Source organism: Rhipicephalus microplus, chromosome 1 (genome assembly GCF_043290135.1).
Source record: "Rhipicephalus microplus isolate Deutch F79 chromosome 1, USDA_Rmic, whole genome shotgun sequence".
NCBI lineage: Eukaryota > Metazoa > Arthropoda > Arachnida > Ixodida > Ixodidae > Rhipicephalus > Rhipicephalus microplus.
Window position 1 is genome coordinate 237,640,773 of NC_134700.1, and position 12,986 is coordinate 237,653,758.

At 42.8% G+C, this 12,986-nt stretch overlaps 1 protein-coding gene across 7 annotated transcripts in view; it reads right to left on the minus strand.

Annotated features, from left to right (window-relative positions):
* Nucleotides 1-12,986, minus strand: part of LOC119159495 (CREB-regulated transcription coactivator 1) — a 76,158-nt gene that overhangs the window by 38,988 nt on the left and 24,184 nt on the right. The window lies entirely within an intron of this gene.

Here is a 12,986-nt window from a genome sequence, read left to right on the forward strand (position 1 = left end):
GTATTGTACAGTAGTTTAAATGGTAAAAGAACCTAACAAAACTTTACATTACTTTGAAAATGTAAACGAGCGCAGAAAGTGAAAGGCCAGAGTTTCTTTCAATAAAACGTGCCCTAACTGTGGTGCTAATGACATCTGTGTGACAACATATTTCAAGATACAGTGGAATCTCGATTACCTGACTATGTGGGGACCACACACACCTGTCCTATACTGTAATCCGGGTATTGCATAATAAAAAAACTAAGAATATAGGCACCAATGTTCAGTCTTCCAAAAAAAGTCACAGCTTCCCCTCAAGAGCAAAGGAACGAATGCGATAGCAAGAAATTGGAATGTCACACGAAGATCAACGAGCAGCTGATACTTGCCACTTCCCGCTGAAGCACGAAGAAGGGAGCTCCAAGAAGAAGGCGCAGGTATAGACAAAACAAGCGTGAACTAACAGCTATCCTACTTGTTACGCCATTGTGCGAGCAATGTGCTGCAAATGTCAATAACGCAGAACACGACGCTCTCCCATATTTATTTTAAAAAGCAGCGCACAGAATGACCCGTCAACATCCCCTGCACTTGGTGGCATCAGACGCAAGATGGGCCATGGTCTTATTTCTTTTTTCCATTCCACGTCACGAGCGGATACAGAAAGAGGTTCCTTTTTCGTGCACATCTCCAGAGCAGTTTTCAATTTAAAATAAAAAAAAGCAAAAGCGCTGTGGGGTGGAAAACTCCTTCGAGATCTGCATACCGCCTGCAGTAAATGGTATCTATAAATAGTTTGCTGTTATTATGAGTGGTTAACGCAGTGGATTGTAGAGCGAGGGGTCACTGGTTCGATTCCCCGGTCAGGTTCCTTGGAATTTTAGGGGCGAAGTTCGTCTTAGTCTAACCTTGTCTTGCGTCATGCGTAACCTAGAGAAGAAGAAAAGGGAAATAAAAGAAAGCAATATCTCCCAAACAGTATAATAGACAGCGCTGTCTCATAGAAGTACATACAAACTGCAGTTGAGTGAGGATATTCTAGATGGCGCTGTACTGCTACTCTCCGATTGGCTGCTGTGCGGGGTGTGCCTGGGTACGCAGAGAATGAGTGCCTCTCTCAGCCTCCTAGATAGTCGCTGTACGCGACGGATCATTGGTGAGGCATTGACGATGCAGGGTGGCGGGTGCGTTGAAGACGCTTGCACTCTGCTTTTTTAGCTCACGTCTTGTCGGTGTTACCCGCGCGCTGTCTACATTCTCGAACGTGATCTGACGCATGTATGAATGCGCGAATGGACGGGCACACAGACCGATGGAAAGACGGATGCTTTGCCCCACTCATCATCATTCACTCCGTGGATATATTGTGATTTTTTTTCTTTTAATTTACTTGTCTTTGTGCCTTTTTTTATGCACACATATACATATATATACATAAAAATACATATCTGGGGCACGGCGGCGATGGAAAAACTCAGCTGAGAGTGTCCATATAATTTCTACCGGAAAAAAAAAAAAAAAAAACGGGTACAGACAACCTGAATAACCCATGGCACGACCCTACATTTCTCCATCAGACGTAGATGAAATTATTTCTAAAAATGGCAGCTAAGGATTTGATCGAAGCAGGCATGAGCAAATCTTTATTCACAACTTTAACAAAATCTAATCCAATGCATATCTTCTTTCTGAAACAGACCCAAAATAATTAATGCCTTTGCATAAAAACGAAACCGAAAACGTACTGACAACAGCCCCCCAGCAGAAGGGTCAGATATAGTGTCATTTCCGTAGCATAATGGCCATGAAGCATATTTTGTGGAGTTCGTAGAGTTCGAATAAGATGGATACTTTCGTGAGCAACATGTCCTTCTGCTAGCTCACAGCCTCTGACTGAGCACAACAAACCAAGTGAGGTCTTCAGCTGTATGTCGACCAGGAAAGTTTCCACGAGTTGAAAACATGAAAATATTCTAATCTCAAAGACTTGCTCTGCAACTAGCTCAAGCTACTCTGTGAGGATAGAGCTCGTCTAGGAAACGGCTCTGAATACACACAAAATTGAGGCGTATTAAGAAGCAATATCAGAGTCAGGAAAACTAGATCACAGGAGCACATTTAACTGCCTGCCATGAGAATAAGTTTTTTATTCTAAGAAAGCATAAGGTACCTGTATCAGTTCTTTCTTTGATCATTGACATAGGGGCATGTCTTTCCTTCTCACTCGTGAATATTTGGGTGGCATTAGATTCACACAAAAAGTTATATCTTTTTATAGTTATATCACGGAGAAAATTTGACAGTGATCATACAACGCAGGGTAGGCGGAGGCTGCATTGTATAACTAAAGCTTTTAATACATTATTTTTTTGCGGGTTTCGCCAAGACTAAGTGATCTGTCATGAATGGCTGGTTGCCTCAAAGCCTGGGGTCGTACAATCGAAATTCCACTGCATATATCAGCGTACTTGAGCCAATCACACCCAGTAAGTGCTTCAAAGTTCAGTAGCTCATTTCTAAAGAGCAAGTTATGTAAAGTATGCACATCGATGAACAGTGTGCCAGCATGTGCATGTTCAGTGAGGATGCATCATAACACATGGGAGTTATTCAAGAAAAATGAACCAGGTGAAACACAAGGAAGTCATCGACACCACATAGCAGTCATAGCAAATTCAAAACGAGCTCTTTTATGCTATCGCATTAAAATTGAGGCCGTCCAAATCATGAACTTCAAGCTGGCGTGGCTCAACTATTCTTCCCTCCCATTAAGAAATTAGGGGACCCTAAAGCTTCACCTTTAAAAATTCATCGCAATAGCGATATCTTGTCCCTAGTGCATACTTCAAACAATGAGTGCATGAAGCCTTTTCCAACTTGCTATTTACACACTATCTGGCCTTAAGAGAATAGGCACAGTAGCATGTGTGTCTTTTGCAGTGTGTGACCGGGTTCGAACCAAGAAGTCATTATGATAATCACACGTTCTGACACCTGCTGGCAATGGGGGCTTGTAGCGCACATTACTACTGCAATAGTTAATGTATTGTGAAGCACGCATACAGGACGCATGTGTTTGTAAGGCATGAAATTTACTCTCACTGCATTTCCAAGCAGAGGAAGTTATTTTCAATGTATCCACAAGCGGAGCGGAGCTCTGTGGTAGAACACCCGCTTGCCACATGAACGATGCGGGTTCAATCCCCACTCTGACCCAAAATTTTTAATTATTTATTTTATTTGCATCATTCTCAATTTTTCGGTCACACATAAGATGATGATTTTTCGCTCACAACTCAAGACACCGATGCCAACGCCGGAATTTCTGCTATATGAGCTGTTTAACGCTGCCATGTTAACATCTGGCTCACACAGTTTCTCTGTATGGCGCTGCACATCTTCCCTGCACTCAAAGAGAGCGATTTAAGATTCCAGCATCAGCTCTCATTCTTTTACATTGTCTTTTGAAGACTGCTGCCTCTCTGACCCACTTAACCAGCTTCGAAAATGGTTTGTCAGAACTGTTGTTTAAATGCAGAGTTTCGTTTTGCGTGCCTCGACACAGAACGAAATTTCGAACAGTTAGAACAATATGTGAAGAAAAAGAAAAGTTGGTTGGAAATTATTCTACCTTCTGCATGTGCAACCTCTGATGCCTTTGAGTACACCTACCATAAACTTCCATGAATTTCATTAAGGTGCATAATATGAAAGTCAGCAATTCTTAAAGTATCAACCACATCATCTGCAACGCATCAAAAAACCTTTCAAACGTTACCAACTTCACCACTAAGAAAAAGGAGCACTCAGTACTATGACGGCACAGTCTCGGAATGGGTATACACTTAATACAGTTGAACTCCTTTATAAGAGACACTGATGTAAGAGACAACTGGTTATAAAAGACACCTCAGGTAAGAGACAAGAACTACTTTCAGGTTCGAGTCTTTTTCATAAAAGGGTTCAACTGTATCAGAAGCAGTAGTTTAAGAACATGTTAGTAGTGTGTGTAGCTCATCGAGTTGAGCAAGTCAGTATACTACAGCAATTTTAATTGAAGCGCTCACAAATACTAGATAGAGCACAGTAGGTCAGTGCCCTGCAAAAGCAGAGGCTCTGCCAGTCAAGGTTTATTCTGTGAGACGCACAAATAAACACCACATGTTACAGCGGCATATGTTTCCTGTTCTATTCAATATAAACAGAGAATTTGGGATGAAATGATCATTTTCTTCACAAAGCATTGTAGCAACAGACGAGAAGTTATGAATCCAGCAATGTGATTTGATTTTCAATGATATTTGACACTAATCATCCTTATTACAGTGGACTCCCATTGAACGAAACTCAGTTAAACGGAAAAGCCACATAAACGAAACTATCCAGGCATGATTGATTGGTCTCATATATATTTAACGGTAAAAAGTTTAGGGTAATCGGAACATTTTTCATAGCTTTCATCAGTTAAATGAAACTAAAACGGCCAAAATCCATGAACGGTGGAAGTGGCCACGGCAGTCTAGCAACCATAGAACAAATGTCAGAGCTAGCCAACTCAAGCCAATCCAGCGATTGCACATGTCTGCGCACACCGAGAAGCATTCGACGCCTCGTCGTGAACTCGAAGATACAGCCTTGAGGAACCTACAGCTCGAGTTCAAGATGAGGACTTGTGCTCAAGTGGTAATGAGGCGGTGTGTGATCCCAAGCCCATTTCAGTGGAGATGCTGTCATCCTGTTTCAGCGCTACTTTGAACACAATGGTGACACAGAGTTCCTGCCCAGCCTTTCAGCAATGCACTCCTAATATGTGAGAAAGCGCTTTCAAAGCAAATTGTTATCACCTCCTTTTTTCCGAGTCAGCAATATTAGCAACATTTTTCTTTCTAATCAACTATAGTAGTATTGCGTATTTCAAAATGTTTCTGTTCAGTCAGCCACAGTTGATGCTTTTGAAATAAAGCCATATTTCATTTATTTTGTGGGCTTTGCTTAAATGAAACGTCTCATAAATGGAACGAATTATCTTGCCCCTTTGAGCTCCGTTTAAGAGGAGTCCACTGTATTAGTACAAACATGTTTTGTAACTGTACATGCAGCCAGCCTATACTCATAGCTTTGCAGGGATACTGAACTAAAATTGGAAAAACTGAGGAAGACATCAAAGTTCTACTTAGACAATGTGGCTATTCCGATAAACAGAGTTTGTTTCTTCCATTTTTTAACAGTTGACTGTACTTATGGTGGATTGTCAGCGCGCGACAGCTACACACGTCACAATTACCAAGGTGCACACAGGGTGCACATGTTACTTCCCTCTTCTTCCTTTCATCCACCTCGCCTTTCATCACGCTCCTCCCCCCTTTTACGAAGCGTTAATGCTTATCTCAGCATGGAGCAATGTTCCCTACCGGTGCTCTTCACAGTGGTTCTGGGAACCAAAGATAAACTGATCGGGTTGGGAGAAGCGGACAACGGCTGGCACTGTTTTCTCGCCAGTTCCGGGCATGTGCGACATAAACAAATATCCTTTCCTCTAGTTGAAGGCGCGACCGAAAAACACGGCAGTTTGTGAAAAATTCATTATTTCCCTGTAGTTCCTGCCAGAAGCGAAGGTTGTGTCTCTCGAACTCACAACGCAATCTTTCAATTTCGTTCAGTATCCCTTTAAGTCTACTAAAAAAACTGGAGCAACCCTTTGCAGAAACACAATTCGGAGCACCAATGAATATCACAGCACATTTCTGGTTCTTTTTATTTTTGTACTAACTAATGCAAGGCAGAGTTATGTGGACACGAGCACATACACACCCGCTAACACACACAAACACAGGTGTACAGGCTGTGCAGCTGAAATTTCATATACAAAAAACATTATTTTTTTCATAGATTCTTTCGTTTGGCTGCACTACAGTACTTACAAACGTTTGTTCACTGCAAAGCAAAAGCTAGAAGCGTCAAGCAAGTACAGTGGAACCCCGATTATGACTTTCAGGGGACCACGTCAAAGGGTTGTATAATCCAGGCATCGTAAAATCGAAAAACTAATAATATAGGCAGTGACACTCAGCCTTGGCCAGAAAATGGGTACAGACCACCTGAATAAGCCTACACCCCGACCTTGTGCTTGTCCAAAGAAGGCAGACTAAATTATTCTTGCCAATGGCAGCATTAATTAGTTGAAAGAGGTGTGAGCAACTCTTTATTCTCAACTTTAAAAAAAAAAAAAAACGAGCCCTACATGCATCTTTCTCCTCATAAATAGGGTACGAAAATTTCCTGCGTGTGAAAATGAAACCGAAACCCTATTGCCCACAGCCTCCCGTCAGAAGAGTCCAACACGGTGGCATCGCCATCACATACTGGTGACGGACCACGAGTTTGCTCAGAATACTTTCGTGCGTGACTGAGGAGTGTGCATTGTAATTTGTTGCCTAGTGAAGTATGTCCCGCTGTTATGACGAACACTGACGTCAGGTGAAAGTTATCTTGCATGGTGAAAATAGCTGCATCATGCCCTTCTGCGTGCTCAAACCTGTTGCTGCGAGTGCCCCAAACAAAAGGCAGGTAATCAGCCGCATTTCAACCAGGCGAAGTTTCCACAAACTGAAAACATGAAAATATCATGCTCTCAGAGATCGGCTTTTCGGCCAGCTGAAGCTACTCTGTGTGGATAAAGCTTGTATAGGTAATGATCCTAAATACACCATCGAGGCGTATTTAGTATCAGGAGAATAAATTTTCTATTTTAACATCCTCTCTCACTGTCTACTTTTCCAATAGTCCACCTAGGGGAACACAAGTTCATACTTTGTACTCGTGTATATTTGGTTGATGTTCAATTCGAAAGGTGGCTTTCTCCTTTCAGACGGAATCAAAAACTCATTGTAAGATGTGAGGCCTGCATAGAACTGCTGCGTAAAACCAATTCTTTTAATACATTATTTCTAGGGAAATTTTGCCGTGACCAAACCGATTCACCATAAAATGTGAGTCATCGCAAAACTGGGAAACATATAATCGAAGTTCCACTGTACGTGTGTTACTGAACAAATTGAAAAAGTTCTTTTTGTTTATGTAATAATTCACTACGGGACAAACTAAGGAAATGTTAAACATCACAAACTTAGTGGCAGACGTCAAGCGTTGCTTCAAACTGTAAATGGTAGAAAACTAAGCAATCATGTTCTCAAAACACAAAGCATTGAAGATCTCACAGTTCTCACGAAACAAGAAGCAGAAGGCGACGTTCCTCAGCGGCCGTTAGCGAAGGGAGCACTTCTGCAGCCACAAAGCAGACGGCGCCTTGCAGCGAGACGGCATTACGGGCGCGCGGGTTGGCACAGGAGGGAGAACGGGAAGGTCAGTACGGAGAGGAAAAAGAGCCCCTTCGTCACAAAGAGCCCAGTGTTATTGGTAACCACCATCCTCTGTGTTAATGGCAGAGGGTGGGGGGACATAAAATGCTTCAGTCCCGCCAAGTCCCCTGCCAGAACAACACATGCTTGCGTACGTGCAAATGCACTCTCATGCATAGCAGGCAAAGAGCAATATCCGGTCAAAAACAGGCAGCAGAAGTGTCAGCAACAATAGCCTCTCGCACAAAATGTCCCCGCCCTGCAACTTAAAGGGACACCCGAGGCAGCACGCTAGCTGAATGCATGCAACAGCTCCTTGACAATGCTCTCGGCACTTATGCATTGCACTGAAAGTACAAATACAGCCCAACTTCATTTCTATTCTGTCAAAAACAGGTAGCAAAGCTGCTCAGGTATATTTTGATCGTCCTACAAACAAATAAAAGATGAAATATTTTTCTATATCAACCATCTATTGTTATGAATATGAGTTTGCATAGGAGCACACCAAGGTGACATGACTACTCTATTTACTCACCCAATGATTCCACTTTTATTTCATTTGACTCAGAATTCAGCCTGCGATCATCGACGCAGGGCAAAAGCTTCTAAAAATGCATTCTGGAGTATTGAGAGTTCTAACAAGTTGTAGGTCAGAATGTTTAGATAGGTTACCATGACAGTAACCACGTTAAACAGTCATCAAACTCTATCAACTAAATTCAAGGGTGCTTTGATGTCAAGCTTCTCTATTACGGGGACTGGCAACGAGGCAGACACTGCCTTCCATTATCCTGCCATTTTCAGGTATACTAAGTTTAGTTCTCTGTAAATGTGACTAATATGCTACATCACATATGCAGCAGCCTCCATTAGTGTCCCTCCACGTTGTGGTGTGCTTCATTTTCCACAGGCAAGCCCTAGACATCCATGTTAGAGATAGTCAGGCACAGTGCTGAGAGAGGCTTGCCTCTCACCACTGCTCTCGAAAGCAAAGACTTTCTTGTAAGAACTGTGAGCAGAGAATGGGAGCTTTGCCTTACTCTGAATTAATGCCTTCAATACCATTCGGTCTATATAGTGTAAAATCTACCACAGTCATGACACGGCACTGCTTGCGCGCTTTAGAAGTGGTGACTACCATAAGTATAGCCCACACGTTCTGAAATACACCGGCATGCATAGAGCCGCCAACCATCTCAGATTTAGCGGGACAGTCTCAACTTACGTAAACATCCTGCACATAGACTAGACCCAGCGGAGACAGCCAAACAGATCCAAATGTTTATAACCACACACAGTGATCAGGTTCTACTGCAACTAATTGAAGTTATTGAGGACAACCTAAAGATTGCTATGTTTGTTAACTAAACAATTAGCCAGATGCTGGCAGACTAGAACTAGGATATATTTCAAAAGAAGTACTATGAATGTACACTCAAACAAAGCTGCAGGTCAAGTAAGCAAATGAAAGCTTTGTGGGCCAGTACAACCCACATTTTCAGATTTAAACAATGCTATCAGTACAATGACCTCACGATGGCGCCTCGCGATCATACCACGATACTCACACTCATAGCTATAAAATTTAATAAACACTGCAGCACTTAAGACATCTGTAAATAGCATGCTTGCAGACAACAGTAATGCATGCAGTTTCTGAAGGAGGCTAATATTGCGAATACATCTTAGCTAAGGAAAGACAGAACTAGATTCAAATCCTACTAATATCATAACTTTTAAGGTACAATGAACTCAAGAAAGCACACTAAATGGCTGTTATACATTATGATGAAACAAACAGCCGTTAAGGGGAGATGCTACTCGAAAAACTAAAGCTTGTTCGAAAATTACTTATTTTTCGTTTTTACTAGTTCTCATAAGTTTTAGTTTCTCTTCTTTCAAGACGAAAAAAAATCAAGGTTGTAATTAAACTCCAAGTAGTTTAAAATTGCTTTTCAAGAGCACAAGGTAGCCATAAGGAAATGAAAAGAGCTCGTTGTCTAGAGTCCCCTGAAAATCGTTACCCTGCTGTTGGCCATTGCATTTCGCATGAGAAGCTCACCAAAGCCACATGCTCAAAATAACCATAATTCACAAGCTCCAATGATGGGAGAAACCATTTTAAAAAGCCTATCTTTCCTATATCGATTAGCTTTCATTTCTACAGTTAAAATGTGTTTTCTCAAAATGCAATTTTGAGCAACTTCTCTGCTTGAGCATCATGTTTCTGGTATAGTAATGATTGCCAAATTAGCACAAAATTTTTTTACATATACTTGAACATGTGAAGAGTATATTTATCTTCTTTAAAACCTTACATCACCTATATAATTATAATTAACATAAAGTAAGCGATTAGCATGAACTGAACATTTAAAGACTCCTCACATTAAAATTTTTCTTGTTAATTTAAATGCATTATACACACTTTTCTTGTTATTTACATTCTGCAGTAAATGCAGAGCAATACGAGCTGTTAATGGCTCATAACCGTAAAAGTTTAGTGGCAGAAAAGGCGTGTCCACAAAAAGGGCTATACTTCACACATTGTCATGATGTAAAACAAAAACTATGCTATTTACTATAATAATGATTACAATTTTATTAACAGCATAAAAAACTATGAAAAGAACAAAAGTTTCGTTGCTCTAGGCTATAGATTAAAGAAACTTTTTGTTTTGAGAAGCATATTTTTCTAACATATCTTTATATTAGGAGAGCATTTTTTTTATTAGGGCCTTTATAAACACACCATTTAACTACAGTGAAACCTCGTTAAACCGTAGTTGGCCGAAGCTCGAAAAAAGTACGTACTAAACGGTAGTACTGCTTAACCGAAATAGTGTCAGGTCGCTCACTTACCTGTCAGAAAAAGAAACCTTCAGGAAGTGCGATGAAAGAACAAAAAACGTTCAGTAATTTATTAACTTCGCGTGACAGTCTGTAATCTTCATTTGACGACGCGGCGGCCTAGCAGCAACGACAGCGGCCTCAAACTCACTTATGCTATGAGCCAGCTTTTCCGCCAGCCCCCTTTTCTCGGCAAATACCCGCATGACGCTGACGCAATGCGCAGCTTCGGCCACTGTCGGACCTGGATCACCCGTGTTGTTGCTTTCTATGTCGTCCTCATCACTATCATTTGGCGACACTTCGACAACCGAGGCAACAATGGCTTCGTCGGATATGCCCGGAGATGTCTGCACATCGCTGTCTGCGTCTCTGAAGTCGGGGAAGGAAATGCCTTCCGTAACGCCGTGCCACTCCAGCACTTCAGCTAGCAGAGTTTTGCAAGCTTCGTCTACAATGTCCGAAGTCTGGTCGATGGTGTCACTGCCGTCATATGCGTCGCCCGCACACACACTGAAGCCAGCACGCTTGAAGCAATTTTGAACTGTCGTTGCTTCAACCTGCCGCCACGAGTATTCGAGCAGGTGAATCGCGCCAATCATGTCGATGGAGAATAATTTGCCACATTCAATGACGAGAAGAAATCTGCGCAGCAGATTCTTCTCGTCATCAAGGCATCATTCAGCTCGAATGATGCCTTGGTCCAAGGGCTGGGCAATCGCTGTTGTGTTTGGTGGCAAAAACGCCAACTTCACAGCCGTCAGGTTGTCCAGGGCGACGTGCGACAAAGCGTTGTCTAAAATAATAACAACTCTTCTGTTCTTAGCTGCAAAACGACGATCGATGAGGCGCACGTACTCCTCAAAGAGTTTTGCCATCATCCATGCTTTGGTGTTGTTGCGATAGCTGACCCCTGATAGCAACCGGGCGCTTTTGAAACATCTAGGCTTCGTCGACTTTCCAATCACGTGGAGCGGAGTTTTGTCAGTTTCAGTCATGTTTACACAAAACTCCACTGATATTCTGTCTTTTGCGTGCTTTCCGCTGGCGCACGTCTTACCTTTGAACGCGAGCGTTTTGTCTGGTAGCAGCTTAAAGAATAGCGCAGATTCATCCATATTAAAGATGTCCTCAGGTGCATAGTCTTCCAAGATGTTCTTCAGGTGACTATTTTGCCACTGCTCCGCGCCATCCACGTCAGCAGCAGCACCTTCTCCCGAAACAGTCCTCGTGGTAATGCCGTGCCTCATCTTAAATCTGGCCAACCAGCCATTGCTGCACACGAAGTTGTCATGGTTGAGCTGCGAGGCAAAAACCAGGACCTTCTCCACGAGCAGGGGTCCGCTGATAGGCAGATTTTTTTGACCGTGCAGCTTTTAGCCACTTCACCAGCCACTTACATTCGAAAACGCCGAACCGCGTAGCCGGCACCTTTTCGCAGTTGCAGCAGCACTGCCGAGCAACTTCTCTCTGGAATTCCAAATTCCACACACCGTGGTTAACGGCTGGTCCTTTTCGCGTGCCAGCGCCGATTTTTTCGTGCCACTTTCAATAGCACGAATTATGTCCAATTTCTCCTCTATTTTCAGCACTCGATGCTTTTGTCCCAGCTTCGGCATGACGCAAGTACGAAGCAGCACAAGCACACATACACAACACGTGAAAAACGATACGAGAGCTGTACGGCACGGATCAACCAGAGAACACCTATGCACGGCGCCAAAGGAACAAAGAAAGCAAAGCAAGCGCACACTGTGTTTGCGAGTTTGTGCAAAGCGCCATCGCGTCGACAACACCAGAAGCCTAGCCGGCCGAGTGCTTCTTGTTGCAGAAAAATCCAAGAGATGGCGCTCACCAACACAGTTGCCATCATCATCAACACAAACAAGCGAGGCGTGTTTTGATCTCTGGGGCTTGCTGTTCTGTCGGGACGCCCAGTGGGGGACGACATGCCGAGGCAAGTGCGCAACGAAAACTGGAAAAACTACTTATTAGCCGATACATACGCGATAAGCTGGTACGGCTTATGCAGATACAAAATGCATTATGTTCGATGGCCGCCGAGTCGGGATTTCACTTCACTACTTTTAGAATAAAACTACTGTTTATGCGGGTACGGTTTAATGAGGTTTCACTGTAGTTGCAAAGCATCAGACTTGTTACAAGGTGGTTAACGGCCCTCGACTAAAGGCACAAAATGGGCACAGCAAATCTTCAACACAGACCGCATGAACAGTGAGTGAGACCTGTGTGGCACACTGCAAAGTGTCAAGGTGGCTCTTGTCTACAACGATACGTGCAACAGTGCAATGCCGGCATGCGCACGCGGTCATTCCGATGACGCTGCACATCAGCAAATGTGAACCGCTGGGAAGCAGGCTTGATCACTACGAGAGGTGTGGGGATGCTGTCCCTACAAGCAGCGAGTCAGGTTTATTTTAGAAGCTGGCCTGTGTAGGCATATTTTTCACTTAGGTACATTTATCACAGAAAAAAAGCAACGGTCTAAGGTAGGCTTGGGCGAATAGTACATTTTAGTGCCGAAGCGAATTCGAAGTGAATGGTGACTTGGTTGAATAATCTCAAATCAAGTTCGAATAGTATGCATCACACATTATCAGGGAAATGAGCATATTTTTCATGACTCAACTAACCTGCACAATATTTCTTAAAACTCAAAAAAAGGAATGTGCAAACAGATTCCATTTGGTTCAAAGGAAGTAGAAGCAACTCTGAATACATAGTTTTCACTTTCATCAACGTGGTTACCATCTTGGAGTACCAGCTGGTTAA